Source organism: Hypanus sabinus, chromosome 5, assembly GCF_030144855.1.
Source record: "Hypanus sabinus isolate sHypSab1 chromosome 5, sHypSab1.hap1, whole genome shotgun sequence".
In the NCBI taxonomy this organism is placed as follows: Eukaryota; Metazoa; Chordata; class Chondrichthyes; order Myliobatiformes; family Dasyatidae; genus Hypanus; species Hypanus sabinus.
The window spans coordinates 46,643,856-46,671,103 of NC_082710.1; the positions used below are offsets into that span (position 1 = coordinate 46,643,856).

The 27,248-nt window shown below is 41.5% G+C and overlaps 1 protein-coding gene across 1 annotated transcript in view; it reads right to left on the reverse strand.

Annotated features, from left to right (window-relative positions):
* LOC132394129 (semaphorin-4D-like) overlaps positions 1-26,912 on the reverse strand; it is a 161,335-nt gene extending 134,423 nt beyond the window's left edge. The window contains exon 1 of the mRNA XM_059969899.1: positions 25,959-26,912. The gene's annotated coding sequence lies outside the window, so the exon portion shown is untranslated. The remainder of the gene's footprint in view (positions 1-25,958) is intronic.
* Positions 26,913-27,248: the final 336 nt, after the last annotated feature.

The following is a 27,248-nucleotide window of genomic DNA, read 5'->3' on the forward strand; positions in this document are numbered from 1 at the left end:
CCCCACTTCTTTGTCACCGAGTGTAGTGCCTTCACAGCAAATGAAAGGAGCAAATAAAAGTAAAGGAATGCTGGGCACCGAGGTTCATCGTTTCAGACCAGACTCATCTACCATCCAAACTGCAGAGGCAACACTTCGCCGCACTACTTTGAAGAGCTGGCAAGCTCAAACATTCATGGTGGCCTCTTTTTTTTTGACCAACAGCTAAAACTTCAAGATCGTTGGAGATCAATGATGGTGAAAAGCACGTAGCGTAAATGCTACGCACGACTCAGAAATTTCTGCTGTAGCCTGAAGGACAAGTATGAAATAAATCAGGAGTTAAGGCATATTCCCAGCCCACCCTTCCAACAAAAAGACCTGGTACTTCAATTTAGGAGAAAACAGATATGCATTGACTTTTTCCTCTTTTAATCCAATTCAATTTGACATCTCCGGTTTTACACAAGCAGCTTTAATTTAATACTTCACCTCTAATGACCTCATAGCACTCATGTGAAACTTAAGTGTACTTATTTTAAAAAGTCTTCATTATCACAGTGGAGATCTCTTCAATACATTAGCCTTTTAGTCAGTTAAGAGATTGCAAGCTCAAAGTCCTCTCCTGAATTTGAATACCTATCTATGGGTGAGATAGTATTGAGTTGGGTGTTGCATTATCAGAGTAGCCACTTTTGGATCAAACACTTAATAAAGCAAATCACTGCCTTTTCAAGTAGATGCAAGAGTCCTCTATATATTTTTTCCCCAAGAGCAAGGTGACATATTCAATTATTTTCATTTACTTCACAAGCTACTATAATGTGCACAATGGCTAGTGCGATTTGTTGTAAGAGTAAAAAACAGCCCGGTTGGGAAACATTGTCACTGTAGCACTATCCTACACCCAAAGTGGGGGTCATGTTTATTCACAAAACAACGACAGCTCATTCCAACCAACCTAAGGATAGATTCTGGCCATACATTCTCGGCACCAACTAAAGCCTATCATGTTTAGCAGAACAATGCAAGCAATAGCAACACAACAACAGGATTAAAACAAGCGCCTTTCCTACCCACTCCCACACATAGATACAGAGGCCTCCAACATCAAGACAGGCCGTCTCCTGGACTCCCACCCACCACACCTGGCTCCAGACTCAGACTTGCAAACTTCCCAGGGCGGGGGTCGGCAACCCGCGGCTCCGGAGCCACATGTGGCTCTTTTACGTCTGTGCTGCGGCTCCCTGTTGCTTTGGGAAATAATTGGTTGTGGCGACCCTTTTCCTGGCACATCCGAACCGACTCACAATAAGATAGCCTACGGGGGTTTGCGAGCACAGAGCTTTGGAGCCTCTGCGCCATGGGGGGGGGGGGGGGGGGGCAGGTTGAGGGAGGCTTAAAAGTGAGGCTGAAGATTTCGAATAAAGTTTTTTTCCTTCGACTGCAGTTACCGACTCCGTGTCGTAATTTTAGCGCTGCGTGTAGCACACCGCTACATGGTCAATATTTAATTAATATGTATTTTATGTTAGTTTGTTAGTTTTTGAAATGTAAATCTAAATTTGAAGATTATGGTGATCTTGTACAATCTAAATAAGACGTTGTGGCGACGCATTTCCTGACACATCCGAACCGGCTCACAATTAGCCAGCGTTCAGGCTAAGGGAGATAGCCTACGGGGGTTTGTGAGTACGTGTCTTTTGCAGCATCCGCGCCCATGGGGGGCGGGTTGAGGGAGGCTTAAAAGCAAGGCTGTTTAGTTCGAATAAAGCTATCTTTGACTGCAGTTTACTGACTGCGTGTAGCAACCGCTACAACGTGTTTTTATCGCTGGCTGTCCAGAGGGGAGGTGCTGAAACGCTTTGTCGCGCGTCTGGAAGAAGTGAAAACTTTCCTGGGCAGCAAAGGGCTCAACTTTCCTGAGCTGGAACAGCCAGAGTGGCTGGAAAAGCTACACTTCATGGTAGACATGACAGCGCACCTGAACACGCTGAACACAGCTCTTCAACGGGGTAAGGACGTACAGCCCTGCACATGTTGGAGGATGTTTTGCATTCGAGCGCAAGTTGACGTTGCTTGCCAGAGATTTACAGAAAGGCACATTGTCTCACTTCCCCAATTTGAGAGAGTTCAAACAATGTCACGACATGATAAATTCGGAGTATTTACATTCTGCAATCATCGCAATGCAAACATCGTTTGGGAAACGCTTCTGTGAGTTCAGAGAGGAAAAAAACACATTATCCTTCCCGGTCACTCCCCTAAGCATCGATCCATCCCTACTGAATACGACTGCATTGTCAGGTGTGAGTCAACCTGAAGAAGTATGATAAATATTTTAATTGCGTATTATTTTACGTATATTCATATGTTTTCATTGTTCAGTGAAATAGTCCTTTTATTTTTCAGGTTGACAGCTGGCTGACGTTATTTTTGGTTTGCTGCTGGCGGCAAATTTAAGTTTGGCGTTTTTCATAAATACAAGAAGGACTCAAATAGACGTTGAGTATTTTACTTAAAAGTAACCTTCAACCCAACGTCTTTTTTTCGGAGTTCAAAATGTTTTTGTTGCATGCAGAAATGTAATTTCGTTTTCTCTGCAGGAGTTCATCAATTTCATAAATGCAACACATTATAGTTTGTTTATACATAGCATAAAGGCAAAACAAAACGTTGTATGCAGTGTTATTTCATTTTAAATGTCAAACGGGTTTTGCGGCTCCCAGTGTTTTCTTTTCTGTGGGAAACGGGTCCAAGTGGCTCTTTCAGTGGTAAAGGTTGCTGACCCCTGTCCCAGGGGCTTCAAGCTCCAAACAGTGATCCCAAGACTTCAACCTCAAGGCTTTGCCAATCCTCTGGGTATCAACCCCAGGACTTGTTGGATCGCAGGGCTTTGACCACCAGGCCTCGACCTCTGGGCTTGCAGACCTAGGGACTGAGTCACCGGCCTCGACCACTGGTGCCCACAAAACTGGGCAATGACCATGAGGATCACTGGTCTTTGTCCTCAACACCTGCTGACCCAATCCCACGGGGATCATTGACCTTTGACTGCGCAGTGATCCTGCCTCTGACTCTTCAGTTACTCCCCCTCATTCATGGCCCTAAACCCCAACCTGTTCCCCAACTCCCCATGTTACTTCCAAAACCATCCTTTGAAACCTAAAAAGCAACCAGCCCAAGCTACAACCACGACAGTCATTACAGTCTGGTGGATTCTTCAATAAAAAACATTAAAGCTAATCAGCCAATTTTGCAGTTCAAACACTTTGGGCAAGATTTTTAGCAGTAATTACAAAAATCGCTGGGGTTCAATATAATTTATTTGTTAAAGCGACAGCTATTTCAGGATTTCCACATGCTGCTGTCAGTGATTCAGATGTTTTTATAGATGTTGCTATTTGCGGTTGAGCACAATTATTTACACTGCAATTAGGCACAACGGCTTGAATGCTGTGAACTTAAGCTATTTACAAACCACTTCCACTATAGAATGCACTGAAAATTTTACACTCATTATACATGATCTAAACACAGTTTTAATGACGCACTCAGCCATAATTATCAGACTCCAAAAAAACTGCTTTCTATCTATATACTGTAACTCCTTCACAGCGCAAATACCAGGGAGATTGTAGCACAGGAAAAGAATGTTCAATTTGAAGAGTTCAAGAGATTTTTATGTTATTTCATAAAAAAAATTGAAGTATGTACCCATGTCTCATCAGGCTAATTAGAAAGCTCAATATTTTTGTTTTTGGGGATATTGCAAGTATTTCTTTTATAAATGAAATTCAGCTCATCTGGACGCACAAATGGGCCGGGTAGAGTAGCATTTAGCGAACGCTTTGCAGTGCCAGCTGTAAGGTCGAGGTTCAATTCCCGGTGCTGACTGTACGGAGTTTGTACGCACTCTCTGTAACCGCGTGGGATTGCTCTGGGGGCTCCAGCTTCCTCCCACGTTCCAAACGATGTACAGGTTAGAGTTGATAAGTTGTGGGCATGCTAGGTTGGTGCCTGGGTGCAACGACACTTGTGGGCTGCCCCCAGTACACATTTGGACTGTGTTGGTTGCTGACACAAATGATGCCTTTCACTGTATATTTCATTGTACACATGACAAATAAAGCTAACCTTTTTCTTTAAAGTTTCTCTGGGATCTCCGAGAACTACTGCTTCAGGGATTGCAAAATTGGAAACAGGAAGCTTGCAGGAGAGATGATCAACACTGTGAAAATTTCCCTTTGAAGTCAGAGCATACACTGATAAGGCAACAGAAACAGGCATGACCTTGCACACTGCAAATTTATAGTCAATCATAATCATTAATATTTATTGTTGTATTATACAGTGTTGCAACAGAACAAAAACAAAGCTGTATAAAAAGTTTAGCACCAAATGGGAGATTACTTTAAAGAGTTATGTTAATTCCTTGGTACCAGGAATCAGCTGCAGTGAAAATTGGGGATTTTTATTATACCCACTGCAGGTGGGGTTGGTACCAAGAGATAAATAACACACACACACACACACACCCCCCATGCTGGAGGAACTCAGCAGGCCAGACAGCATCTATGGAAAAGAGAAAACAGTCAACGATTTGGGCCGAGACCCTTCAACAGGACAGGAAAAAAAGATGAGAAGTTAAAGCAAGAAGGTGGGGGAGGGGGGAGGAAGAAGTACGAGGTGGTAGGGGAAGGGTGTAACCAGGAGAGGGGCAGAGGTGAAGTAAAGAGCTGGGAAGTTGACAGGTGAAAGAGACAAAGAGCTGGAGAAAGGGTGATGCACCATCAATAACTCTCTGAGACGTGAGGCGAGATATCAGCTTTTATTGACTGGAAGAAAGAACAAGCAGCAATTGACCACCATGCTATATCCTGGAAACTGAGGCGGGGGCTGTGTCTCCAATCGCCTTTATACTGGAGTCTGTGGGAGGAGCCACAGGAGCAGTCACCGGGGGGGGGGGGGGGGGGGGGGCGCGTCCAGACAGGTATACGTGGTTCACCGCAAAGAGGGAAATCTGATAGGAGAGGGTTGAAGCCCAGGGAAGAAAGGAAAGGGGGAGGAGCACAGAAAGAGGAGGCGGGTGGGTAAGAAGAGAAAGCGAGAGAAATAAATAGAATTGTTTCAGTAACCTCATATTAGCAGTAACCTTTTTCGTAACTGCTTGCTTCTCTAAGTACTCCTCATACAAATTAATTCACTAAGAATCCCCAGGTTAAAGAAGAATTCCTGCACACCGGTCACATACTTGGAAGATTCCGTTTTATAAGCTTAGTAATTTCTAAGGTAGGGACTTGTTCAGCACAACTTTGTGAGCCAAAAGGACTGTATTGTGCTGTAGGCTTTGTGTTTCTATTCTCTCAACACCTCGTCCTCCACTTATCTTTGTATCATCTGCAAACTTGGCTCCAAAGCCATCAACTCCATTACCAAAATTGCTTACATGTGAGAGGAACCAGCCTCAATACCCATCCTTGCAGAACACCACCAGAAACCAGCATCCAACCAGAATAAGAACCCTTTATTCCCACTCTTTGTATCTTTGTCTGTCCAGCCTGTTATTTCCTCAATTAATTTCAACAGATTTATCAGGCAAGATTTTTCTTCAAGGAGACCATGCTGACTGTGGCCTGCTTTAACATGTGCCTCCAAGTACCCCAAAACCTCATCCTTAATAACAAACTCCAACATCTTCCCAACCACTGAAGTCATTAACTGGCCTATAATTTCCTGTCTTTTGCCTCCTTTGCTTCTTAAAGAGTGCAGTAACATTTGCAATTTTCCAGTCCTCCAGAATCATCCAAGAATCTAGTAATTATTGAAAGGTTATTACTAATGTCTTCAGCTGCTTCCTTCAGAACCCTGGGGTGTGTAGCCCATCCCGTCCAGGTGATTTAACTACCTTCAAACCTTTCAGCTTCCAAAGCACCCTTTCCTTAATTAAAGCAACAACACTCATTTCCATCTCCTGACACACTCGAATTTCTGGCATACTGCTAGTGTTTTCTACAGTGAACACTAACGCAAGCTATGTATTAAGTTCACCGGTCATTTATTTGTCCCATTACTACCTCTCCAGCATCATGTTCCAACGGTCCAATATTCACTCTCGCCTCTCTTTTACTTCTTATATATTTGAAAAAACTTTTGGCATCTTCTTTTATATTATTGGCTAACTTACCTTCATATTTCATCTTTTCTGTCCTTATGGCTTTTTTAGTTGCCTTCTGTTGCTTTTTTTTTAAAAAAAAAGCTTCCCAATCCTCAATCTTCCACTAACTTTTGCTATATTATGCTTTTATGCCATCTTTGATTTCCCTTGTTGTATCATCATCCACGTGGAATAGTTCTTTATTTTTGGGATATGTTTTCTCTCTTGGGAACCAGCACCAATCCAATTTTCCCCACTCTATCTGCATACTGAAATAATCCCCTATCATAACATTGCTCTTACTTCAGGTCACATTCTATTGACGGTGTTGTTAAGAAGGCGTATGGTGTGTTGGTATTCATCAACCGTGAGACTGAGTTCAAGAGCCATGAGGTAATACTGCAGCTATACAAGGCCTTGGTCAGATCCCACTTGGAGTACCATGTTCAGTTCTAATCACCTCATTACAGGAAGGATGTGGACACTATAGAGAGAGTACACAGGAGAGATTCACAAGGATTTTGCCTGGAATGGAGGGCGTACCTTATCAGAATAGGTTGAGTGAACTTGGCCTTTTCTCCTTGGAGCAACGGAGGATGAGAGGTGGCCTGATAGAGGTGTATAAGATGATGAGGAGTGCTCATCTCCTTATGGCTGCTGCTGCTGGGCCCTGACAGGTCATTTCCCCCACAGAATTCAAAAGGTATACTTGTTGCTGAACGGATTGGCCACAGGGGATCCTCGTACTGACTTGCCGACTCCCCTCACTACTCGGGGTGGTCACCCATCTACTATCTGAAGTCTACACTCTGGGTGTGACCGCCTCAGTGAAAGTCTCATCTATGTTTTCCGCCTCCAGGCTGACCCTGAGTACACTCAGCTTCAGCTGCTCATCAGTCAGGGGCTGCAGCTGGGTGCACTTCCCACAAATGTCGTCATCAGAGAGACCGTCAGGCATCCTGAAATCCCACACTTCACAAGAGCAGCTTTCCACTGCCGGAACTCTCAAGCTTCATTTCCAGGCCGGTCACTCTAACACTGGCCCATCCCAATAATGGCCAATCCTCTTACCCCTTGCTTCTTTTTATTGACCCCTGCCAAGAGCCTAAGAGATTGTTATGATTGCATTCAGTCAGTGCTATGCGCATACAAACAACTTCTGGTGCAATATTCAGAGATTTCACCATAATTAAACAACTAGGTATCATATCAAATGAAAATTGAAGTGAATGCCAGACACAATATTTGAAATTTTCTACGTGTAATGTTTGAATAACTTAAGCACATTAGACACCACAAAAATACACACCCCTCCCCTATCCTACCTTTCCCTACACCATGGCCATTGCACCTACACACAGAACAACTTTCCATTACAATTTCCTCTGAAAGTGTAGAGTTCAAAAAGATTACTTACTTTCAAACTCTATTCAAAGATGCACCAAAATATTGGAAAACTGAGCTTTTGCATAAGTTTATACATTTTATGTCCAGCGTTTAAATACTGAAATAGCTTCCATATGTAAAATGAAAAATGAAAATAAAAATAAATGGAAGGTGGAAGTGACCCAAAAAGACATTATTATAGACAATTAGCAATTTTCATCCAATATTATTTTACATAATCAAGTGGGAATAATCATTTAAATAATACTGGATGAGAATTGCTAATCATCTGTAGTATGCCTGAATTGAGAGATCTTTTGGGTTACTTCTATCTTCCGTTTATTTGTCCCCCATTTAAACAAGTGCAAGAAGCAAAGAAAAATTAAAGGACTCATGTTCGATTAATAAAATTAGGCTTGCTAAGATTGATTTTTTTAACTTAATACAGTACAGTCAAAATAATTTGATTGTCAGAACTGGAATTGGATTTCCATCACTCATTATTTTCCAAAAATTCGTCAGGATAAAACTAAACTTATTTTAAACCAAGAAGTGCTCAGCATTTGATCTGAAAATATGCTAAGAATCTAAATGCCAAAATGCGGGAGCATCTTCACTAAGAAAGACTGCAACAGTTTAGCGTAATTATGGATGGGCAATGAACACTGGCCTTGCCAGCAAAGCCCAGATATCAGAAAATGAATTAGTAATAAAATACAAGTACATCTTTTTCTTGCTGTTGAAGTACTGGATTGAGGTTCCTCCTATGTTTTCTTCAGCTTACCCTCTGAAAAGTTTCCACAATCCATCCAAATTGCAGCCAAGAATGGTAGGATACTGAATTTACTCTCCTTATCAAATGTATGTGAAATGAGCTTAGATGGCTTCGACCCAGTTCCGATTGGACACAAGCCCACTGTGTAACATTGTCCCAAACTGGCACCGAGTCTTAAAAGCCACAATGATGACTTGTGTGGGAAACTTCACAATGAAATCATAGAATGTGCTTTTTAAGGTTCAGAATCTTTTAAAAAATAATGTTAAAGACAGGGGAAAGGGTATTACACTGCATCCATCTCAAGTTAAATTTTTTTTTGGTAATGCTAGGTATTTCATGCTTCAATAATCTCTGATGAAAACCATCTTCTGGGGCATGACTTTTATCCTTCAATATCCCTATGGAAGCTAATTCAGCGTTACACCAGCAAAAGAGAAGGTTTGATGACATTAAGTGAAGAGAGTCACAATTTCAAAATCTATTATATGGCAATAGATTATTCACAAGAGGAGCAAAGGATGCCCCATACTATGCCATAGAGCAGCACGGTGGCGTAGCAGTTAGTGTAATGTTATTACAGCATCAGCCAGTGACATGGGTTCAATTCCCCCACTGTCTGTATGGAGTTTGTACCATCACCTCATGACTGTGTGGAATTCCTCCAGCTGCTCCAGTACCATCACACATTTCAAAGGCAAACAGGTCAGCGATGGTTAGTATGATGCAGGCATGTTACATTTGCACCAGGAGCACAGCGAGCTTCCTTGCTGTCTGCCCCACCACATTCAGACTCATTTCACCGTATGCTTCGATCGACACGTGACAAATACAGTTAATCTATCTGTCTCTCTCACTCAACTACGCTGCTGAGAGTCAACTAGAAGTCAGTGCTTCCCAATGAAATCGTCGAGTCTGTCACATAATGGGTGGACTTCGACCAAACCTTCAGCACAACAGCCGCAAGAAGACTGCAGGAAAGGAGAAGATAACACAAAACTAATGAAGCACCATTCAATACTGCAATGTTTTCCAGAGACTATTAGTGCCAATGATTTGACATGTGAAACAAATTTTCGAGGCACATTACCACAGTCTGTTCATGCACAGAACAAGGACAACATTCTTTTTAATCACTATGCAGTAGTCAAGCTTGACATTTTTCTCTGTCCTGGCCAAGAAAAGGATTTGCTGTTAAGCAAGAAACATTCAGAACAAAAATTTAAATCACCTGACTATATAGCTGTGCAAGCTCTTAAGTGGAATGTGGCCCCTATTCAAAAACATTTAATGGACCGCCAGAAAGTTCCCACAAGACGCATTTTGCATTGTGGGAATTCTCAACAATACCCTGAAGACCCTCATCACAAAAGTTCCGCAAAAAAAAACGTTTCATTCAGAGTTTTAAACAACTGCACTAGTAACAGTTCCATGCCACAAAGAATATTCATTTTGTTTTAAAACAGTGACCGATATTTCAATGAAAATAAACGTCTTTCGTTTGTAATGTCTCTTTCTTATAGGCAGGACTTTAATAATCTCACAAAAAATAAATTTGTAATTGTTTGAAAACTCAATAAAAAACGTTTATAAAAAAATAAATAAATAAATTCGTATTTAAATATGCAATAAATTACAAGGACTAGGTAAACAAAACAAAATCATAACTTACAGCATGCAAAATACTACACTCAACTAATATGCTCCTTGAATAGATCCAATCCATGAAATACTAGGAAAAAATTTGGGCAGAAAATGTTGTAAACAGTCTTTAAAACTTACAAGGTCAGGTAACAGTAATCAAAAGGACATGTTTGACGGAACACATCAACATTAAATGTCAACTGTGGCATATTTCTGCTGTAGCTAGAAGTGTTTGAATAAACTTAGCTAAAACGGACAGGGGACCAAAATGTTCAGACACATAAAAGTTAAATGTACAAGGGGTGATGATTCACTAGCTGCAAAGATCTATGCACTTTCCCACAAAAACAATCCGTCTGGAGTTATTCCTTAAAATCCAAAATCTTCACATGCAACAGCAGCAAATAAATACAAAAGCAAACTTAAAAATTCCTCACACTTTTATTAAAATAGTACCCCTCCCATCCACAATACCAGATTTTCTGAATGAACAAATAGGCAAAATGCATTCTATATTCTGTGTTTATAACTCACTGGAAAAACAGATGAAAGCTGCAAGTCAATAATTTGCAGAGAATACAGCACAAATTTTCATATCTGATCTCTTGCCTATTTATCACCTGAGATTAGATCACCAAATTTACATTACAAATTTGAAAAAGAAGCAACACCCCAGAATTTTGTAGCATGTCATTCCAAACATATGTGGGTTACAGTTGGTAAGTTGTGGGTATACTATCTCAATGCCAAGAGCTACACTTTAAAGCAGCACATCACAATCTTCGCTAACTTGATTTGACTCAAACAATACGTTTCACTATATGTCTCGATGTTCACATAACGAAGAAGGCTGATGTAGTTCACTGATGGCTAAGATAACTCTTATCTACTAGGCTCTGCCTGCAAGTCATTAATAGACATTCGGAAAAATACAATCGATCAACTTCCTGAGAATTTTCTGGTTTCTCATCTGACACCAGGCCTCGACTCTTCCACCTCCTCTCTGTTGTGTCATCGGCAAATTTAACACCGTGATTACTAGGTTCTTGGCCGTGCCAGTCATGTGTGAGCAGTATATACGGCAGTGCGCTCAGCACCCACGATGGGAAGGGAGGAATGGTTGCACATCCTGACCGGCTGAGGGCTGTTGGTTAGGAAGTCAAACACCGCATTGCACAGGGGTGTACTTAGACCAAGCAGTAGGAGATTGTTCACCAAGGTCTGTGGGACAGTAGTGTTGAATGCTAAAATGAAATCCAGAAAGAGTATTCCTTGTTTTCCAGCTGCATGACAGATGATACGGCACCAATCATAGAGTGGTTCTGTCAGTAAGCAAATTGGTGAGTGCGTAGCACGGCAACAATGGAGTCTTTACTGTGCACTATTACCAGCCGTAACAGAGGTGGCTGGTTTGTCCATCAAGTCTATGCCAATTCACAGCAGTGATGTGCAGACACGAAGAGGCCAGGTTCAATCGAGGTCAATCAAGCTATGCACCCGTATATCTGCTCCACTATGCAATCCTAAAATTAGCTCTTTGTGTTTCTGATCAACAGCTTGATAACGCTAAAATTGATAGGTTAATGAAACCACATTATGTTAAACACTATTGATGCCCACTTCAGGGGAGAAAATCTGCAAATACGCAAACTCACCACAATGAGGTTAAAATTTGCACACAGTATAAACATTAACCTGCTTTATAGCGAGGAGTAAGACTGCAAAATACAAAGCGCCTTGGTCTGCTGGGCAGAAAGTGACAAATGGAAGAGCAAGAAACTGAGTGACACAGGGACAAAGGAGCCTTGGAGAGGTCATTAAAATGATAGCAGGACAGGTAAAACACCATACAGGATCTTTTCCTCTATTAGAAGAGGTGTGGATACAAGAGCAGGAAGACTGTTCTGGGAGGTGGGTTATACAGTTCAACTATCAAGTACGTTTCTGATCACAGCACTTAAGAAGGAACAAATGTTTCCAATGACATGGCTCAGGCCAAAAGAAATGTAGCTATGACATGCATTTGGGGAGGATGACTTTTTTGGAACACTGGAAACCGACTGCTGATTTAATTTGAGGTGTATAAAATTATGTGTAAAGATAGAATAATAAATAAATGGATAAGTTGCACTATTTTTGCCATTCACAGTAATTTTTGTCTTGCTCAATTTCATGACATGCGTCAGCGATGATGCACTCAATTCTGACAGCCATAATGTCAAAGAATTAGAACAGATATACTGCATGGAACGTTACTCCCAACTCAGTCACCCTTCCAAAGTCTCCTCACAAATGTATGGAGACTAGTAACGAGATGCTCCACAAATAACAGACTGACACTGTCCCCGTCACAGAATCAGAGTGCCTGACTCCTCTATTACAATCCTGGACTACACATCCCTTCCCACCAAAGCAGACACACCAGAGTGGTTCACCAGCAAAGAGAGAGTGGCCCAGAAGTCCTCAACGTGGATTGCAGAACCTCAAAGCGACATGTTAGACAAGGAAATTTCTTGACTGATACCTACCAAACTCCCTCAGTGTGGAGATTAGTTCTCCTCCTTGGCAAAAAAAAACACTTGAAGTGCTTAAAATAGCAAAAGGAGAGAATGTGGGCAAGAGTCTTCAGTGTCTGTCACTTTCAAGTAAAACTCACCAAAGCCTGGCTCGCAGCTGTCAGACTGGGCCTACAGCAGGTGCTGAGTGAAGCCAGGCCAGGAATAAATCCAGTTAATCTCTTCACCAAACTACCAATGGGAAATATACTCAGTGGCCAATTTATTATGTTCAGTAGGTATTTCTGTATGTTTGCGGTCTTCTGCTGCCCTACCCTGTCCATTTTAAGGCCCGATGTGCTGTGCATTCAGAGATGCTCTGCTGCACATCATGGTTATTTGAATTTTTGTTGCCTTCCTGTCAGCTTTAGCCAGTCTGGCCTGTCTCCTCTGACCTCTCTCATTAACAAGGCCTTTTCATTCACAGAACTGTCGCTCACTGGATGTTTTTTGCTTCTTGTACCATTCTCTATAAACTCTAGAGACGTGAAAATGAAAGATCAACAGTTTCTGAGATATTCAAACCACCATGTATGGCACCACCAATTATTCCACATTCAAAGTCACTTAGATCACGTTTCTTCCCCATTCTGATGTTTGGTCTGAACAACAAATGAACTCCTGACCATGGCTACGTGCTATGATGCATTGAGTTGCTGCCACATGACTGGCTGTTTAGAATATTTACATTAATGTACAAGTGCACCTAAATAAAAATGGCCAGTGTACACCTGTTCGTGCATCAATAATAGGGGTAACCACTTATGCAGACAAAGTCCCATGTTTGTAGACTACACCCACCACTGAATAACACAATGTCTCCATCATGCTAAATGAGACAGAACCAAGATCTAACAGCTCTAAACTGGGCATCCATGAGACTCTCTGGATAATTCAAAGCATCAAAGGCAAAGCATTACAAACAGTAAGCTGTGGCCCTGCACATCCCTCATTGAACCATTGCTGCTAACTCAGGGGATCAACACCAATCCAATGAGCTTGGATGGGAATTCCAGGATTGATAACCAGCTTGAACTGCCAAGTTGATGAAGCTGTAACACTGAACTGACTACATGCATGCTACAAACAAAAAACACTAAATGCAAATCTAATTGATCCCCAAACCCAACTCCAAATATAAGCCCCGCCCCGTCACATCTATCGTTAAAAATGGCTAATTTAAATGAGAGAAGATGATTCAAATACCTCCTTGATAATAGCAGGGCTCAGCATGTGAAAGTTGAAAACTGAACTTTTACAACATGTTCAGTCAGAAACATTGTGTGGATGATCCAACTTGGCCTTCTCTGCACATTCCTACCATCACAGAGGTCAGTCTTCAGCCAGCACAAGTTATGTCATTTACAATCAGGTAATAGTTGTAAGGATTGGACATGCCAAAGACTACAAAGCCAGACAACACACAGCTTTGGTATTGAAGACCTGTGCCTCCAAAACTAACTTCAAGTCAAGCTAAAATACAGTTAAAACACAGGCATCCCATCCACATAAAGCAGGGTACAAGCAATCTGGCAATTACTCACCCAATCAGTCAAAGTTCTGATTGGCATTTGATGAAACCATCAAAAATCCTTTCAAAAAGCATTTACTGGCCAATAGCTTGATGCTCAATATAGCTTCAACCTAAACTACTCAACTCCACATTACGGACGGAAGAGCTGGATTCCAGATGCCTATTCGAACAAGTGTGGCATCAAGGAGCCCTGAAAAATAAAACACTTCAGTGACTGGATGAAGAAAGATCGCTGTGGTTGTTGAGAGTCAATCATCTGCAGTTCCAAATATCAATACACTGGAGTTCCTCAGGTAGTATCCTACAACCAAACATCTTGTGCTTCTTCCTTAATAATTCAATTCGTACCTCTTCAACAAATGTAGTTTGCTTTGAAAAAAGGCAAGATCTAGACAACATTCTGGCACAATCTTAAAAGTGGCTAATAATATTTAGGTGCCATACAATGGCCATATCCTAGAGCAGGAGTGGGGAAACTTTCTGAGAACATATGCCCAAATTGGCAATGATCTCCTTCAAAAGATTTCTCTCGCATGCAATGGTAATTCTAAGCAGATATTACCATAACTAATGAAAACTAATTATGGACTTCTTTTAAAAAAGAGGATGAGTCCTATTGCTTTTTATGTGCATTCATTGCTTTACTATTAAAATATAAACATAAATAAATGAGGCATTTTAGAAAATGATTAATATTTTAAAAAGACAATTGAAAAATATAATGTGTAAATAGTATTGGTACTGGAAATGCTTACTATCCAAATACTAACACTAGGTCCGTGAGGAGTTCAAAACATATCAACCAATACCACTCGTCCTCGCAAAAGTCCAGTCGCCACCTAGCCAGATGAGATGTTTCCTGTGAAAATATCTCATTGCTCTTCATTTGTAAAAAAAATTCACTGCTTCATTTGACAATAAATGTAATCATTATGTATGTTATTATGGATGGAGGTTTAAAGAATCAAGGTGTGGCCCCTGTGTCATGTGCCACAAATTTTTTGTGTGTATTCTTGGGTACATGCTATAGGTTCACAACTCCTGATGTAACGCAGAGTCTAGCCATTTGCCTGGTCATTGAATGGGATTAGCATTACCAAATATGCCTGCATCAGCATTCTGGTGTCACCATTAATCAGAGGCTAGATATCCCCCACTAACGTACTGAAGACCACGTACAAGTCAGGTGTGTGACTGAATAGTTTCTGCTTTCCTAGCTTTGTGCCAACAACATAGAATCTCAGTATTATCTAATAACAAAGCAGTCTACCTAATGGGAACTCTGTCCAACATCAAGGTATTCATTTCCTCTTCTGCTAGCACACTGTCTTCAATACACATCATCTTCAAAATGTAGAAGATGACTTGCTTTTATTGAAGCATACAGTGTAGTGTGTCAGCTGCATAACAAGCGACACAGTCAGAGGTTTGTGTTGCGGGCAGCCCACAAGTGACATATCATGCTTCCAGTGCCAAAATGGCATGCCCACGGCTCACTAATCCTAACCGTACATCTTGGGTATGTGGAAGGAAACCAGAACACCCAACTCTGAAATCTCTTCCTAAACCTGCAACCTCAGCCACTGAGGACAGGTGCACCAGGAGCACGAGAACACCACTGCAGATAGTCCTTTAAATTGAGCACTATCATGACTTGGAAATATATTGTTGTTCCGACATCATCTCTGGTAAATGGCAAAGAGGTTTATTATCGGCATTTGTATTGCGGTACAGTAAAAACTTGTCTTGCATACCATCCATACAAAGCAATTCATTACAATAGTGCATTGAGGAAGAACAAGGTAAAACATAACAGAATGCAAATTAAAATGTTACTGCACAGAGAAAGTCCAGTGTAGGTAGACAGTGCACTGAAAGGTCAAAACAAGATTAAGGTAGGTTGTAAGGTCAAGAGTCGATCTTATCCGATGAGGTAAACATTCAACACAGTGGGATGAATGAGCTGTCCTTAAACCTGATGGTAAGTACAGTGGTTAATTGGGCCATCAGATAATCAGAGCAGCTGCTTGTTCGGGACAACTCTTAACATACAGAAACTAATTGAGAAAATAGCCGGGACTTACTTCATTTACTTTGAACACTACTCCTCTTATTTGGGACAGGAGACTGTCGCTGAACAGTTTCTAACCAGTGTCCAAGGCCATTAGACGCGACACTCTGCTTATGGAAATTCTTAAATAGCGTCAGTTGCGTGTGCTTATATTATCCATTTAGACCGACAGACACCAAAGCAGTGATTCTTGTTTATTTTAATTTTTTATTGATTTAAAAGAATATTAGACCTTTGCCAAGACGCCATGGAAAATGGCGATACTAGCCAAAAAAAAAATGTACCCTTCCGGACCAAATTAAAAGCCAAGCACCAAACATCAGTCATCGTCAGCTGTCAGAGTTTATTGGAGTGCCAATATCTACAATTGCACACTTGATACATCAGCAAGATAAACTAAAAGGAAACTAAAAGAAGAAGAAAAGGAAATTATTGCCTACTGGGAAAAGCATTAAGCCTAGATGCTTTAATGAGCTAAGAAGGGATAGTTCACCTATCTGTGCTAGGCGTCTGCAATGAGTTCGTTCCTTTACAGTCAATAAAAACACAGCAGCATACACTGGATGAATTCCTCCACTGATAACTATTAGGAACTAATGCACAATTTTATAGTGCTGTAGTAGTATTTTAATTTGTTCTGTATTTCATTTAAATATATAATTTGTTACTCAGATAAATGGTAGTTTGCCTTTTTGATACTTTCTTTCAAAACAATTTCCATGAAATTTCAGTTAATTGGGACAACCCCTTAATTGGGTCAAAATATATTAACATTTGCCAATGTGTTTCAATTAACTGGAAACCACGGTCCTTTCAGGCTTTTGCATCTTCTGCCTAATAAGAGGGGCAAGAAGAATGTCAGGGGTTGGTGGGGCCTCAGGTGGCAAGAAGTATTGGCAGAGTCCATGGAGGGGGGACTGGCTTCTGTGATGTACTGAGCTAGGTCCACAAAACTCTATGAGCACAACCTCTTATGATCATGGGCAAAGCAGTTACCATACGTGATGCATCAGGATAGACTGCCTTCTATGGTGCACTGTTAAAAATTGGTGAGCATCAAAGGAGACATGCCAAATGTATTCAGCCTCCTGAGGAAGTAGAAGTACTGGCAAGCTTTTGTGGTTGGACTAAGGGCACTGGCGATGCTCACTCCTAGAACTTGAAACTCCCAACCTCAGCATCATTGATAATAAATAGGAACATGCACAATGCCTTTCCCCACTCACCCCCAAATTTCCTGAAGTCAATGCTCAGCTTTTAGTTTTGCTGAGATTGAGGAAATGATAATTGTCATGACACCATGTTACTTGGCTCTTGATCTCCTTTCTGTACTCTAACTCATCTTTATATGAAATAGACCCCACTACGTTGGTACCATCTTCAAACTCATAGATGGAGCTCGAGCAGAATACGGTCACGCAGTTGTGAGCAGAAGTAGAGAAGGGGGTTATGGATGCAGTCATGTGAGGTGTTAGCATGATCTACCAGTCAAAAGCCACGGCCTCTGTGTTAGTTATCGACTGGCCTGTATGAAGAAGCTACAACTCTTCTATTCACTGCCCCTGCCACGGTACCAGCTTCTGGCATCAAGGATCCTCCAGCAAATAAATGTAGTGTGTGTGGAGCTCTTGCTGGCTCACCAGCAGACTGAGGATCGTGTGAACAGTGCCAAGGGGAGTTTGGAAGTGTGCTGCAGGTAAAGGGCCTGTGCTCACACTTACCCTGTGTAATTTGAAGTTTTGGTGAACGTTGTAGTGTTCTGGCTTTGTTGTGGTAATAAATGGTTGAAAACCTAACCATCTCAAAGAGGAGAAAATCTGCAGGTGCTGGAAATCCAAGCAACACACATAAAATGCTGGAGGAATTCAGGCCAGGCAGCAGCTATGGAAAAGAATATCATCGACACTTCGGGCCAAAACCCTTCTTCAGGACGCTTGAAAAACCTATCCATAGTTGCTGTCTTCTATCTCCTCTTCCAAATCCGCAAACTTAATTCCTTGAAACAATTAGGGTAGTCTGCAACAACTCGAATAGAAAGGAATAGAAGATGAAAATGTTTCAAAGTACTGTAGAAGTAAGAAAGAGAACCCCCTCCCCATGTGAGGAATGCTGAGTCCCAGGGTGGAGCGATAACAGTGCAGGATTTGGAAGTCTCGATACCCTAATGCAGGCCACAACACACCGATGGACTGTCAGACAAGTTGGACCCACACAGGGTGAAAATGGGACACCACATTGTACATGAGCTGAACAAGGTAGGATTCCCAGTTAGCAAGAGGGGAGATCTTTGACTCCTGGTGACCATCATAAAGGAACAGTGTGAGACAATTTCATGGAAAGAGCAAAAAATAGAGAGCCTTAAAAACGAACTGGAAGTGTGGAACCAGCACTATACCACTAAGGGAGGCTGCCCAGTCAGCACTGCCACAGACTAAAGAAGTGGAAGACAAGGGTACCTAAACAGTGGCAATTAGAATCTGCCCAAGGGGCTGTCTAGTTACCAGACATGTTAAAAGTCCAAGCCTTGATGCTGCCGGGAGAATTCTGACATGGAGGTATCTGGCTGATGAGGAGGGTGGGGAAGAGAGGTTAGAGCAGAGTGCTGTAATTCCCCTTCACAATGATCACCTTCCCCCTTATGCAGCAGAGCCAGTACAGGCTAGGCAAGTGACCGTGCAGTCTCAGAGCCGATGGGACAGGACAGGATGAGGAAGAGAAACATGGGGTGGATAGGATAATGGGCCTCTCAGGGACTACAATAATTAGTTTTCCGCTAAGGAACCGGCGGACATGGGGGGGGGGGGGGGGAGCTTCTGGCCACGTGGCTACTGAGGATATGGAATACAAGGGGTGATTTTATCTAATAGAGAGACAGGTGCCTGGGGTGGGGGGGTATCATCCCATCATGCTGCCCACTTCCTGAGGGGGTAATGAGTTTCAATGGCAGTTAAGGTTAAGTAGCCCTCCTTTCTTGAATGGGAATTGAAGTGTTGGGAGGAGCGTTGTAGAGCAGAGGAAGGGACTGAACCCCTTTGCCAGTGGGCTTTAGTCAAAGGTATGCACAATGGTGTAAACTGACCACATCCATGGTGGGGTACCAGGCTGAAACAACAGCTCCCCACTTAAAAGCGGTTGTGCTGTTCCAAAGAAAAGGGATACTTTAAACATAGCCATCAGATTGCAGGAAGGTTTCGAATATGTGGCAGGAGTTGCGTGTAGCCAAGTATGTAAAGTAATAAGCAGAACTGGAGTGTGGGGGTGTCATCCCCCGAACCCTCCCCCAATCATGGTCCCTTCTACTTCTCGCAGGATCGCTATATGCGTCGCTGGAGATTTTACAAAAGACTACAGCTGATCTGCAGCAGCAGCTTCCTGGCCCCACTCACACTGGGAGGGGCTCACTCACTCCAAAACGTCCCCCTGCAATCAAGTGTGAATGGCTTGCACGTTTCAAATTTGAGAGTGTGTGTGACCACATGCGAGTTCACCAGTGGGAACGTGTACGCGTGTGTGAAATGAGTGCAAAGACTGTCGTGTGTTTGCTCAGTTGATAGTGAAAGTTTGAATCATTACAGAAGGTGACCAACTGAAATATTTTGCTACTCTGTGAAGTGAATTTGCAGCTCATATATTTTAAGAGGCTGTGCCATTAAGGCATTATGTGAATGTGTTAAAGTGTCAGGAATCCACCACACCCATCCTCTCCCAGCCAGCCATTTTTTTTCTTTCCCTTTTTTTTGGAACATGTGTTGAAGTTTTTCACTGTGGAAATTAACTGTTTATTCTAAGTTTTGTAGTTACTCAAAGGTTCTGAAGGAAGAAAAGTACAGGCATTGATTTTTGTTATGCCTTATCTGTGTTTTTAGTTTATGTTCCTTAATTTGTTTTCTACGGAATTGATTTTAGAGAGACAGCGACCTGGATTCCACACTGGAGATGTGGAATCAAGGTTAAGGTGACAGAAATCTATGCACCTCTATTGCGGATATGAGGTGCCCAGAGTGAAATGGGCATTAGGGGTAATTGGTCATTGGTGGACAGTTAAATTGGGAATTTGGAATTGACATTTTGGAAAATTGGAAGATTTGGGGGACAATCCTAAAAGTAGTTGGTTTTGCCGACAAGACTGCTTCATGTTTAAATACCCAACGACTAACGAGGAGGGAATGCATTTGTCTCCCTACATTGCAGAATAACAAAGTGATGGACGTTTACGGCAGTGGTGATGACGATGACCCTACAACATGCTCTTGCTGATGGTATATGGATTTGCAAATCCCACTAATGTTTCAGATTGCTGGATATGCATAAAGACTCCAACTTGTGCTGACAAAATGGAAAAGGACTTTTGGAGGGGCTTGGCTAGCTTCCCCAGCTATGGCCTTCTGTTTTGGGGAAAGTGTGGAAGAGGTAGTCCATTTTAACCAACCTCACCTCATAGTGTGACCACGGCCCTAAAGAACTTGACCTTGCGTCATCTCCGCTTTAAGGCCTGGTATTTCCCTGCTTACGATTTATCTAATTGAAAGAATGATTTCCCCACCCAACAAGGAAGGAAAAGGAATGTTGGTGTAGGTGATGAGCACAGGTCCAGTCATTGGGATATAGTGAGTGTGGACAGAACAGTATCCTGGGATGATTGTTCCTACTCCAAATGGAGCCATGATGGTGGGCAGTGAATGGTACTTAATGGGTATGCAGCTCCCATTGCTCCCCACGGGGTGCTATGTGTGCTGCTGTCTGAGTTTTGTGGCCTGAATGAGCACCCTGGCCACGATGATCAGCGAATTCGAGGCGTTTCACAGAGGCAGGAAGGGGTTTGATGACAGCTTTTTCTCTGGAATGATATGGCCAGGTTGTCCCAGGAAATGATACTTCATGGCTTCCACAATGGAGATAGAGGACTATGAGACAGCCACGGCAGATGGAAAATGCATTAATCAAGTACTGGCAGAAATGGTGGCCATTCAGACGGTCACATTGCAGAATCGAATGGCCTTTGATTACGGGTTTGCAGAAAGAAGCCATTACTGGAGTACCTGACGAGTCGGGGAACAGTACTCACCTAGTTGATCACATCCGCTATTCAGTGAATGCCCAATTCCAATAATAATCTACAAAATATATCCAGTTGCTTGCCTAGATTAATCTGACAGCACCAGCTAAATCTGTTACCTACATCCAAGTGACAACAAGGGAAGCTGGTTTTCAGGAACATCTACAGATTCCCACCCAAACTGTATGCCATCTAGCCCTCGAAAATAAAATCATTCCTTCAGTGTCATAGAACATCATATTAACAGCACTATAATAACCAGAAAGACTCAATCACACCTTCCAAAAGGCAATTAAGAATGAGCAACTGATGGTCTTGGCAAAACAAAAATTAAAAACAAATTTTAGAGTACAAACTGAATGCTGGGCTGTTCTGCGCTTACCTGTAAGATTCGGAGCACGTGCAGAGCAGGACACCAACTGCACCTACAGTACCGTGCAAAATCCTTTTTGCATCATGAGAAATATGCTCAAACACAAGAGATAACGCAGCAATAATGAGTCAGACAAGAAGAACTCCAGTACATTCAGAACATGCCGTGAGCCAGGAAAAATACACTCAGAATTAACAATTTGATTCCAGCACACAGGGTTCAATGCTCGCTTCTCTTTAGTCTGTGTGATTGCAAGACCATCAATGCTATTCCAAAATGGCTATGAAAGGGCAAGAATTAGCAAACAGGAAAGTGGGGGAGGTGGGAGGGATGATAAATGAGAAAATCCTGACAGTAGGCAGGCATCCAAACCAAATTCTATCTATTCGCACAATCAGAAAAGCATTTTCCTAGTATATTCAGTGCCAAAGATTACAAAGTCCCCATACATATGCTAAACAGTATTTTCCACTAACATAATAACATTCTATTGATGAAGCCATTTATACAAATGCTTCACTTTCCTAATCAACTTCAGGAATCTATTCAGTCAGCCATGCCTATATCCTCAATCAACATGAGTGGTCAATTCAAGTCCATATAAATCACATACTTTGACTTTGATTTTAATAATCAGACCCACCTTGCTTCTAGTTGTATAGGTGTCCTGAGCAGTGGACTAGACTTGCAATTTATTCAAGGTAAAGAAAAGGCAACAACACATTCCACAAACATTAGCTGCATCTGTAGACAACCCTCAAAAGTTCTGTCCTCTCATATCAAGAGTGCAAAAAGTAATTTACGAAGAAATTTTTTTGAATTTATTTTCCCCTTTTAAGCTGAAATATTCTGATGTTCGATCCTTTACCCAATTTGGCACCTCAGCTTGCCTCCAGCCGTTATTTGATCCTAATGAACATCATTAACAACAAGGCTGACCCTGACACACACAAAAAAATCAGTATCTGGCCATTAAGTTGATCTTTCTCCCATTAGATCAGTGATGAGGCAAATAAGAGTGCCATTAACAATGATATTAAATAATATATAGAATTAATAATTTTTCTCTGTGATTACTAGGCTGGCAGATTCTCCTCAGAATAAAGTTCTAAGATTGTCCATATTGTATATTAATGTCATACAAGTAAAATTGTACCTATTAATAAGTCGATTCAAAGGTGATTCTTCTCCTAACAGGAGAAACATGGGCTGAACTTCCTACTTCACAAACAGCTCCATACAACCAGATTTTTGCCACAGAAAGGTATTCCTGAAGCAGCTCTTTCTTTGAATATTGGTGGGGGTATATACAGTATGTTGGACTTAAAGGGGGGGAAAAAAAACACTAAATTTTAAGATCTGCATCAAGGTGAAGCATAGCAGACACCGGATCAAATGTTTGGAAGGCCAACCGTGAGATGATGCCAGTGCCAGAATTCCGAGGCAAAGGACCGTGTAAAAAGCAGTAATCCAGAGCATCAGCAACATGGTAAACCAACTCCCATTATTAACCCCATTGACCTGACCTGTTTCCAGGTAGCTTCCAATAGAAAAGTGTGACCTACACTACAGCCATAACAGAGTTCTGCAGAGATCAGAGGAAATTCAACACTACATCATTGATCGATTCGACAAGGTGATCACTTGCTTTATCAAAGAATCTATAAAATAAAAACTTTAAAGGAAAGAAATTGAATAGCGTTGAGACAATTATATGAGACAGCGTCCATTATTAAGGACCTCCAGCACTTTTCCCACTGTTAACATCAGGTAGGAGATACCTGAAGGCACACACACAGCGATTTAGGAACAGCTTCTTCCCCTCTGCCATCCAATTCCTAAATGGACATTGAAGCTTTGAACACCACCTCACTTTTTTAAATATACATTAATTCTGGTTTTGCACATTTTTAAAAAATCTATTCAATACACATAATTGATTTACTTATTTATTATTATGTTTTATTTTATTTATAATTATTTTTCCTCTCTCTGCTAGATTATGTATTGCATTGAACTGCTGCTGCTAAGATAACAAATTTCATGTCACATGCCGGTGATAATAAAACCGATTCTGGTTCTGAGAATTACAACACACAGAACCCCAAAACAGAAACCACAGCCCTGGTGAAGGAGATGCACAAAACCAGACCTCAAGGGAGACTAGAGACTGGGGGGTGGGGGCAATAATGATTGAAAGGGAATTGCAGAGATAAGACCAGGCAAAATCCACAGACAGATGCAACGTTTTGAGCGAGCACAACGCAGGTCAATAAGGATGGACGACAGAAAAGCAAGATTTGGGATGGGTGTATTGATCATCTTTTTAAAAGAACCTTTAAACAAAATGTTTACTGTATATTCAAAAGCATTTTCACGGCAAACATAGCATAATTCAAGAAATGTTGGAATACCAACCAAGTATTTGAATTAAACAGGAAAAGTGTCATGATTACATACTGACAAAGCATACTGTATCTGATGGGCTTAACTCCCGATCAAATGTGATTATTTTTCATGTTTGTAGTGAAAAACCAAGTAATTATTGCAAAAATATAAAGAGACTGAAGGGTTCTTCATGTAACCATGCTCTCTATCATAGCTATATTCCAGTTACTTGTTCTATAACACAAACAGTCCAGTTATCAATGACCCTACTACACATGGAAAAGCTGTCTCCAGTCAATAACCCCCCGCATTCACCCCCACCCCTTCTTACCACCCCACACCCTCCCCAAGCAAGGCATGGTGAGATCAAAAACCTCAAGCATCAAGGGAATAGATGCAAATGACATACCTCACCATCCCAAAGGCACTGTCTGATAGAACAGTGGCACTTTGCCTTCCTTTCATCATACAGTCATTATATTCCACTAAACTTAATAAAATACATTTATTCATCAGCAAATTTGTGGATGGTTACAGCTGAAGCTAATAACTGAAATTAAAAGGTATAGCCAATTTCAACACAAGTTTAGGATCAAACACTGCTCCTTAAATGTTTTATCTTTATAGAATATTGAATTTATTCTTAAGTTTTACATAATTGTCAAATTTACATAAGACTTTATAATGGAAAGCTGGTGGGTAAGTCATTAAATTTAAATGACACAATTAAATTTTCAAGGCATCATAAAGCCATGAGGTCAATACCCTTCTTGGTAATAACATTTCAAACATATTGCCTTTCAGTAATATTACTAAGATTGAATAAACTTTCCAGAAACGTTTACACATTTGATACCAAAAGGAGTACATTTAGAAACAGTACACTTTTTGAGTGTAAAGCAAATCAAAAAACAAGCAATCATGTTTATCACAGATAACTTCAAGTTCCTGTTCGCATCTTAAGGCACCGAGTGCAAAAGGCTGAAGCTCCGAATTTGGTCCTGATCAAACCACTGATTGTGCAGTGGAGTAACTTTAATAAACTTTTGATTTGTATACCAAGCATGTAAAGAAAGCGGTGTTTTATATAAATAAGTCCCTCCTTACTTATATTTATTTATCCTCCTCTCCTTTCAATGATCTTGCCTCCAAGCCCCTCGCCACCCCATTTCAACGGCAACCCAGAAGCAGGCAAACGACCTGCTCGCCGGTCTTTGTTGCTGTGGTATTCAAGCTGCCTAGTAGTCATAGCAAGCTCGACATGCATTCAGGCGAAAGCACCTAACAGCAGCCTCAAGCACGCTGGCTAAAATCGCCAACGTGCAAAACCGCTGGGGATTGCTAACATAATTCAGATTTACACCGTACTGTAATCCTTTTATCTATAACGTAATATCAACATAAATTTCATATGAGAAAAACTCGCACCTAAAGGTCCCTTAAAATAGAAAGCTGTAATCCATGAGATATTTAATTCCTTAGAAATATCCTCATTTCTTCCACACCGAAAGTGTTATGGTTAGAAGCAATGTAATCTCTGAGCGTTGAACTGCAAATTTTGAAAGCAACTATTGCAAAAATCCAACTCCTCCGTTTTTAACAGATTTCAACAAATAAACGTCGAATCGTGCCACAATACAAGCAATTTCAAAAGCATTACGGGCTGCCCATTTTTATCTCACGTGTTCCAGCAACACTGGAGTCACAAAGGTAAATGTTTGACCAATTGTTTACTCAAAAGTGCACTGACCGTGTGATTCAAATTGATCCCATTGCAACCACAAATGTATCGAAGTTTATTCAAAAATGTTAGAACATCTGCGCGCCAACAAACGAGGAGCAACGAAGTGTGTCTCAATAACTTAAAGCTGGGGCTTTAAATTGTAAAGAGGGAAAACCTGAGGGGTGCGAAGTCATTTCGGGTTCAACAAAACTTTAAATAAAACGGGGGTGGGGTGGGGGGGAGACCGCGAGACACTTGCTTTTCTGGCAACAACTGCAAGAGAACTACTCGAAGCGGCCGAGCATGCAATAACTTACCGGAAAAAAAACCGAGGAGGAAATGTGAAGCTATTTCAGCAGCTCTCCAGGTTCCGCCTCGCACTATGGCCGCCGCGAACCGGGCTGGCTTGGTCTCGGCGCTCGGAGCTGGATCCCTGCCCCACCGCTTTAGTGCATCCTCTACCATCTGCAACAGGTCGATATCTTTTTTTTTTGTTCCTAGTGGTTTTTTATCCCCCACGAGGTGTGCTGGAAGACTAGACAGAGTCCGGCAGTGAAGCAGAGATAAAGTTTCGGCTATTTGAGACCAGTCGCAGCTGCGGCCAACACGAACAGTTCATCTTCCACCCCCACCCAACGTACGCCCCCTTTTGCTTTCAAGTTTCTTGCCACCCAAAGCCATGTGCGGTGTTTTCCTGTGCAACATTGATTTTAAAAGCGCTTTTTAAAAATTGAAATGACCAGTGCTCAATATTACTTAAACGGCAATGGCCTTCGGAATTATATTGGTTATATTTTTAAGTAAGAATATGTAGTTATTTCTTTACTTATCTAGTTATTTTTAAACACTAGATTCCTGGACTGGCACAAGGAGAGGACCGTAAACTTGGACATCTATCGAAATTTCATATCATTCCTATTGTGTGATACAACCAGGAGTGGGGTTAGGTTGGTTCACCGAGGTTGTTGTTGCCAGCTCAGTGTCAGATTGCAGCCATTTGCTAGCAGAAGCAATTTCTAGTTAACTAGTAAAACTATCATTATTACATATTGCCCAAAATCTGAAATGCAAAGTTAACTCACGATGGGAAATGTTATAAATTCCTTCACCACAGATACAGACAGCTCTCCTTCCAGACAGTGCCTGGACAGTGCACTCCAGCCCGGTGAAGACTTAGCTGTCCGGATGTGTGGAGATGGATTGGGTGTATATTCTGTGTCAAACATTTGGGTTTGGATTGGGCTAGGTCAGGATGTCAATGGTTACCGAAGGTAGGTTGGGGGGGGGGAAAGACCCCCATTGTGGTCTTGGTTCCAGTTCAGGTCAGGTTGTTCTACCAATGGGTAAGATGTAACTCCCAGTTCTTTAAATGGGAACTATCACCAATACACAGGGAGCAGTCCAAGTGTAAAACCAGTCCCATTCACTGAATGAAAAGATGTAATGCGTCCCTCAGCAGTTCAAGCCACTGCTGTGGAGAGAGAAAACTGGACTCAAGAAACATAATTTAACTTCTCGTGTATCAGAACTGTAATCAAAGTTTAAAACATGTCCATATTTTCATACGATATAGGACATCATTAAGGCTATGCTGGCTCATCAGTCCT